Raw genomic sequence first — 8,211 nt, forward strand, 5'->3', positions numbered from 1 at the left:
AATAGAAAAAAAAATGATAAAATAAAGATTGATTTTCTATATGAGAAAATTATATAAGATACTTAGTCTTGTTTCCTTGGAAGGGGTGGGGGGGGGTCTAAATTAAGTGGATTTTACTTAAGTAAAGTTTTATGCCAGTGTGGTAATAAAAATAATCGTTATGCAAAAGAATGGAAAAGAAGATTATTCTGAGTGTCCATTACTAAGTGCAAATCTACTGTAGCTCTGCCCTCCATCGACACACAATGTTAAATACAACACATGTGAATAACAGCTTCAATGGTGTTTGTCAAATGTTTTGGGCATGGAAAACTAGCTTGTAACGCGATTGATTAGGTTAGAGTCTCGCTTTTGCCGAGCTCGCTCTTCTCACTTTTCCCATCACATGTCACATTAGAGTTTATTTTCAATAAAAATGAACAAAATGTTCTAAAAAGGAAGTAAAGTGCCTAACGAGTGTTCAATAATGATACAACTATTTATAATTATAATAAATATAATCATTTACAAACATTATTTTACAATAATATTTACAATAACAATACTGTGCAAATGGGCCGAGTATGTATCTGCCAGTATAAAGTATAACTAGCATCTAATTATTATTTACACTTAGCCTGTTACAAAGAACTGCTACTTTTACATGGTAAATAGAATATATCATGATTTTCTCTTTACATTTTTTTTCTGTAAATAGCATCTACAGCTACTTGCACTTAACCTACTGTAAATAGGATCTGCCGCTAAGAAAGTATGTTAATTCTACTTAGTGTAAATAGCCACTGCCGTATGTTTCTTACTCTATTGGCAGATCATTTGTAAAATAAGAAAATTGCACTTAAAATATTATTATTTATATTATTATTATATATATATATTTTTTTTTTTTTTTGGCCATGAGATACCAAAAAATGATTAGCTATTAGTTCATTAATCTAACGTTCTGGCAGTTGTTACCTGTGATATTACAACACTGAGCAGAATTACATTTGTATCAAGTCTGAAGTATGCAGACAGCTTTTTGGCGGGAGCTGTTGCCATGGTGAATCATAATATCGGCGCTCCATTGATACTTTATACTTTTATAGTTGTGGTGCACGCGCTTAACTCAGAGTCAGTCAATTTAGAGTTGATTAAACCAACCAATTTCAGCTGTTCTGGAACTGAAAACTCAGAGTTTCCCATCTCAGGGTAAGTCAACTCAGAGTTCAAGTTTAAATTCAGAGTTGGTTGAACGTTCTTAGTGAAACGGGCCCAGGAGAGTCTGAAAAATAAATAAGTAAATAAAATAAATAAATACTGACCCCAAAGTTCTGAATGGCTTTAAACTGTTATTTTTGTAATTTTACTTGAATATTCATCATTTCCAAATATATGTTTTCATTACAGACAAATGTAGTAGTTATAGGCTGCTAGAGTGCAGTATAAGCGTGTAGAGTTGGTCATCATAGAAACAACAGTGATTCTTTTTTTTTTTTTTTTTATAAACAAACAGGATCTCGATAAATAGAACTTGCACAGCAAAATCCCCAGTGTTAATTTAACACTCTGAGTGTGGACTCATATAAACTCTGAAGCAGTGTTAAAAGTAACACTGAAGCAGAGTTGAAGTTAATGAGATAATTAAGAAGTTAATTGAGTTATGATTAAGCATTATTGAAGACACCTGATGTTAACAAGCAGAATCACAAACGAGAAAAATCACAATTTGTGTGTCACCATTATAGTGTTCAGTGTTTGCTTTAGCTGGGATCTTGGCTTGTGGCTTTTAAATTTTAAAATGTGTTTGGCAAGTCAAGAGCAAAAATCATCGGGTGGTGATGATTATGTTTTAATGTAATTGTTGCATGACCTGAGTTGCTGAACTAATTTACAGTGTTTTTTTCTAAATGTTTTTCCATTATTGATTGTAACAGCTTTTCATTCCACAATGAAGTGTCTGCATTTTCTATTCATTTTGTAGCCATCTCTAGCGAGTGATTCTGATTTATTTTTTGTTAATTAAAGAGTTTTATTTTAGGCACACACAGATAACAATAATCAACGTATGAATCTCAACAACGGTGACAAACAGCCTATTCAGAAAAAACAGATCTACTCTGAACACCACAAAACAAAATACAAAAAATCCACATAAAAACAGCAAAATTAAAATATAGTTAGAATAAAAAGTTAAAAAGACAGTTCAGCTCATAATTTATTCATGCCGCAATGCATGATGGGAGCCATGGAGGAGTTTTATTGGCTACAACATGCTTTTTTGATGGTCACCGTTGTTGTGATGCTCACGCTCATTCTTGATGTCTGTGTGTCTAAACAAAATTATGTTTTTTTTTTTTTTTTATGTAGAACTAACTTTTAAAAACACGTCATATTATGCCAAAAATGTTGGATTGCTTGCTTTTTTCACTTAATTTATGCACACATTAAAGAATCCCAAACTCAGCCATTCAGTTCACTCCATGACAATTAATCCAAACCACAATCAATAGCACACATGATTGCATTTGCTTTGGTCTGTATGTTATAACTCAATTACCACAACCACACAAAGTCTAAAGTTAATAACTGAAGGGTCAAAATCCCAACTAAGGCAAACACTGACCACTATAATGGTGACACACAAATTGTGATTTTTCTCGGTTGGTGATTCTGCTTGTTAACATCAGGCGTCTTCAATAATGGTCAATCATGCCCCAATTAACTTCTTAATTATCTCATTAACTTCAACTCTGCTTCAGTGTTACTTTTAACACTGCTTCAGTGTTTATATGAGTCCACACTCAGAGTGTTAAATTAACACTGGGGATTTTGCTATGTGGAATTCAAACATTTAAAATAACAAATGCTCTTCATCAAATTACTTCTGTATTGTTTATTATTATTATTTCAGAATATCAGCAAACCAAAATATTTGTTCACTGTATTTTAAATCTCAATAAATATGGAAAGAAATAATAATAATCTACTCAGTTATTGTCTTATTCTTTAAACCTGATTACTGTCATGTTATCATAAAGGAGTCATGTGATTACAGCCTAAAGAATTTCAAATGATGAGATCTAAAAGGATTTGTTATCCTGTGGCTCCCTCTTGAGGACAATATTAGCGTTACAGCCTTCATATGAAAACCATGGATATACACTCACTGGCCACTTTGTTAGGTACACCTTGCTAGTAGCCGGTTCGACCTTTGGATCAGACCCTTTTGCCTTCAGAACTGCTTTAATTCTTTGTGCTATATACTGTATTCAACAAGGTGTTGGAAACAGTCCTCTGAGATTTTGGTCCATATTGATGTATGGCAACACGCTGTTGCTGCAGATTTATTGGCTGCAAATCCATGATGTGAATCTCATCCTAAAGCTGATCTATTGGATTGAGATCTGGTGACTGTGGCGGCCATTTGAGTAATCATGAACTCATTGTCATGTTCAAGAAACCAGTCTAAGATGATTTGAGCTTTGTGACATGGTGCATTATCCTGCTGGAAGTAGCCATCAGAACATGGGTACACATTAGTCATAAAAGAATGGACATGGTCAGCAACAATACTAAGGTAGGCTATGGTGTTTAAACAATGCTCAATTGGTACTGAGGGGCCCGAAGTGTGCCAAGAAAATATCCCCCACACCATTACACCACCACCAGCAGCCTAAACCGTTGAGACAAGGCAGGATGGATCCATGCTTTCATGTCCTTTATGCCAAACTCTGACCCTACCATCTGAATGCTGCAGCAGAAATCGAGACTCTTCAGACCAGGAAACTTTGTTCTGTTGTCCAATTTTGGTGAGCCTGTGCAGATTGTATTTTCTGTTTCCTGTTCTTAGTTGACAGGAGCGGCACCTGGTGTGATATTCTGCTGCTGTAGCCCATTTGTTTCAGGATTCGACTTGTTGTGTGATAAGAGATGGTATTCTGCATACCTTGGTTGTAACAATTGGTTAAATTGAGTTTCTGTCAGAGGTGGGAAGTCCAGGGGCCAAAGAGTAAAAGTCCTGCAATGTTTTTGCTCCACCCATGAACTCAGCAGCTGATTTGACCAGATGAGGAAGTGGTTCACAAAAGGGTTAATTTCAGGAAACTTAATTTGCTCACAATACCACCTGGTGGCCAACGAGTTTAAAACAAGGATCTATATTACAGACATAGGTGTAAAGTCCAGGGGTCAGAAAGTAAAAGTCCTGCCATATTTTTGTTCCGCCCATGAACTCAGCAGCTGATTTCAACAGAGGAGGAACCAAGTCATTGCTTTCAAGGGTAGCACTTTATTTTACAGTCCTGTTCCTCATTTACATACTATGTACTTATTATAGTAATTACAATAACTATGTAATAACTAGGTACTAACCCTGAACCTACCCCTAAACCTAACCCTACCACATGTAGTTACCTTGTGTTACCAGAACTGTCTTAGATAAATACACTGTAAGTACACTATAAGTACATATTAGTACACGTACTGTAAAATAAAGTGCAACCCTTTCAAGTCACAAACTAGTCTCAAGTCAAATAGAGTAAAAAAAAAAAGGCTCAATAGGCCAACTGAAGCAAATACTCACCACAATTATGGTGGCAAAGCTTTTTTTTTTTTTGTATTAAATTGAAGGGTGTGCTTAAAGTCAGTTGTAGTTCTTGTGTTTCTCTTTTCTTCAGTGATGTTCATTGTTAACAGCAAACTTCATTTAATTAGTCACTTAATTATCTCATTGACTTTAACTCTTTGAGGACTTGGGATTTAACACAAGATCTGTTTGTGACTTGTAATAACTTGGTTCCTCCTCTGGTCAAATCGGCTGCTGAGTTCATGGGTGGAGCAAAAATATGGCAGGACTTTTACTATTTGGCCTCTGCACTTCCCACCTCTGCAAATAGCAGTTGAGATAGATCAGGCAGGTTATTTGTGAATCTGTCTTTGGTAGTTGGAACAACAGTTCTGCCCAGACGGTAACGCTGAGTCATATAGTTAATATCAGTGATACGCAGCATGCATGATACAAGGAAATGGTCTATAACATCATCACTTTGAGGTGTGATATCTATATCAGTAAGATCGATTCCATGTGTTATAATTAAATCTAGTGTATGATTAAAATGATGAGTGGGCCTGGTGACATTTTGCTTAACTCCAAAAGAGTTTATTTGTTCAGTAAACGCAAGTCCTAATGCATCATTTGTACACAGCAAAATCCCCAGTGTTAATTTAACACTCTGAGTGTGGACTCATATAAACAATAAAACCGTGTTAAAAGTAACACTGAAGCAGAGATGAAGTTAATGAGATAATTAAGAAGTTAATTGAGTTATGGTTGACCATTATTGAAGACACTTGATGTTAACAAGCAGAACCACCAAACGAGAAAATCACAATTTGTGTGTCACCATTATAGTGTTCAGTGTTTGCTTAAGTTGGGATCTTGACCCTTCAGTTATTATCTTTAGATTGTATGTGGCTGTGGTGACTGAATTATATCATACAGAGAGACCACAGCAAAGGCAATCATGTGTGCCATTGATTGTGATTTGAGCTGTTTGTTATAGAGTGACCTGAATGCCTGAGTTTAAGTTTCTTTACTGCATGCATAAATTAAGTGAAAAAGAAAAGTAAGCAACCCAGCATTTCTGACATAGTATGACATGTTTTTAATAGTTAGTTCTACATAAATAAAAAAAAAAGTAATCTTTTGTTTGGACACACAGACATCAGGAATCAGCGTGAGCATCACAACAACGGTGACCATCATAAAAGCATGTTGTAGCCAATAAAAACTCATCCATGGCTCCCATCATGCATTGCGGCATGAATAAATTATGAGCTGAACTGTCTTTTTAACTTTTTATTCTAACTATATTTTATTTTTGCTGTTTTTATGTTAATTTTTGTATCTAGTTTTGTGATGTTCAGAGTTGGTCTGTTTATCTGAATATGTTGTTTGTCACCGTTGTTGAGATTCATATGTTGATTATTGTTATCTGTGTGTGCCTAAAATTAGAATTCTTTAATAAAAAAAAAATCAGAATCACTTGCAAGAGATATCTACAAAATGTATAGAAAATACAGATTTGTTCATTGTGGAATCAAAGCTGTGACAATCAATAAGGGAAGTTTTACTTTGAGAAAAGACTGTAAATGAGTTCAGTGATTCATGTCAAACAACGATTACATTAAAACATAATCATCAACATGCGATGATTTTGCTCTTGGTTTGACAAACAAACTTTAAAAGTAAAACGTTACAAGCCAAGATCCCAGCTAAAGCAAACACTGAACACTATAATGGTGATACACAAATTGTGATTTTCTCGTTTGTGATTCTGCTTGTTAACATCAGGTGTCTTCAATAATGCTTAATCATAACTCAATTAACTTCTTAATTATCTCATTAACTTCAACTCTGCTTCAGTGTTACTTTTAACACTGCTTCAGTGTTTATATGAGTCCACACTCAGAGTGTTAAAATAACACTGGAGATTTTGCTGTGTTTTATCAATGTGAATATTAAAATCTCCAACAATTAGCGTTTTATCAACGGTAACCAATAGGTCTTCTTTTAGGAATTCTTTATGTGGCCCTGGTGGTCTATACACAGTAGCCAGAGCAACAGACACAACAGATTTATTTTGCATATCTGACAGTGTAACATTAAGCAGAAGTATTTCGAATGAGTTAAACCTGTATCCTGTTTTCTGGATAACATTGAGAATATAATATCACTATATATTGTTGCAACACCTCCCCCATGACCAGTCTGATGGGGATCATGCTTATAACAGAACTTTGGTGGAGTGGACTCATTTAGACCAATATAATAATTTGATTTTAGCCAGGTTTCTGTCAAGCAGAGTACATCAAAACTATTATCTGTGATCATTTTGTAACACGGCAAAAGTTATCAGTATAACACTGTTATATTACTCTGAATAAATATATGGCTAGGTTCGACTCTTGGGAGGATAAAAAAAAAGAAATTTGGGCCAAATGATATGAAGCAGCTAAAAGCAAGCACATTTATTGCACAAATAACAAAATAAAACAAATAGTAGAAGAAACAATTTAGTATCTCCTGTATTGTATCAACACAACACCGATGAAATGGAAAAAATTCAATATTTAGTCCAGGTTGTGCATAATAGTTCCAAGAAAGAAAAGAAAAAAAAATAAATGTCCAAAAGTCCTCCTGGTTGCTTTGCAAATTGATGTGTGTAGTGTAAAATGAATTAATGTATAAGGCCTTGGTTTATCCTACTACCCAGGAAGTGCGTGTAAAGTAACAGCTTAGCTGTAATGGAAAAAAATCCAACGATGCAGACAGGTCCGAGTTGAACATCAGCAATAGGCCCTTCACAGAAATCACAGGGTCTGGCTCGCCATAGCTCACATAAGCTCACAGTTGTTCATGTCACAGGATGGATTCAGGCAAAAACAAATAAAACAGAGTTTGTAGAGATATCTTCTCAATCCACATCAGTATGAACTCTCTTTTGAAACCCATGAACATACTGCAACCATGCAGGCGTAAAATGTAAAGATTTAAAAGTTGTAATATTTCAAATTCACCTCCTGTACCAGCTGCAAAGACTCTTCTTCTCCTAATCTCTACCTCTCAGTTAATGAAAACATACAGCAACCCCTACAGCGAAACTACGGTACTGCATTGAGTAAGTATAGAACAGTGTAAAACTCTAGGGCATTGATAGACAACTCCGGTCATGGAGGGCCACTATCCTGCACAGTTTAGCTTCAGCCCTCATAAAAACTCACCTGCCTGTATCTATCTAGCAGAGGTGGACACTCCAGGAGTCAGAAAGTAAAAGTCCTGCCATATGTTTATTCCACCCATGAACTCAGCAGCTGATTTCACCAGGGGAGGAACCAAGTCATTCCTTCCAAGTCACCAACAAGTCTCAAGTTAAATCCCAAGTCCTCAAAGAGTTAAAGTTAATGAGATAATTAAGTGACTAATTAAATGATGATTGTGCTTTAGTGATGAACATGATAATATGAGTCCACAGACTCCACACTCAGAGTGTTAAATTAACACTGGAGATTTTGCTTTGTGTGTTTTTCTGTCAATATGGGGTGCTGTGTGTGTGTATATATATATATATATATATATATATATATATATATATATATATATATATATATATATCTTTGATTTAAATCAAATAAATACAGCCTTGTGAGCAGTAGAGACTTCTTTTAAAA

This window comes from Carassius auratus, chromosome 40 (assembly GCF_003368295.1).
Source record: "Carassius auratus strain Wakin chromosome 40, ASM336829v1, whole genome shotgun sequence".
Lineage (NCBI taxonomy): Eukaryota > Metazoa > Chordata > Actinopteri > Cypriniformes > Cyprinidae > Carassius > Carassius auratus.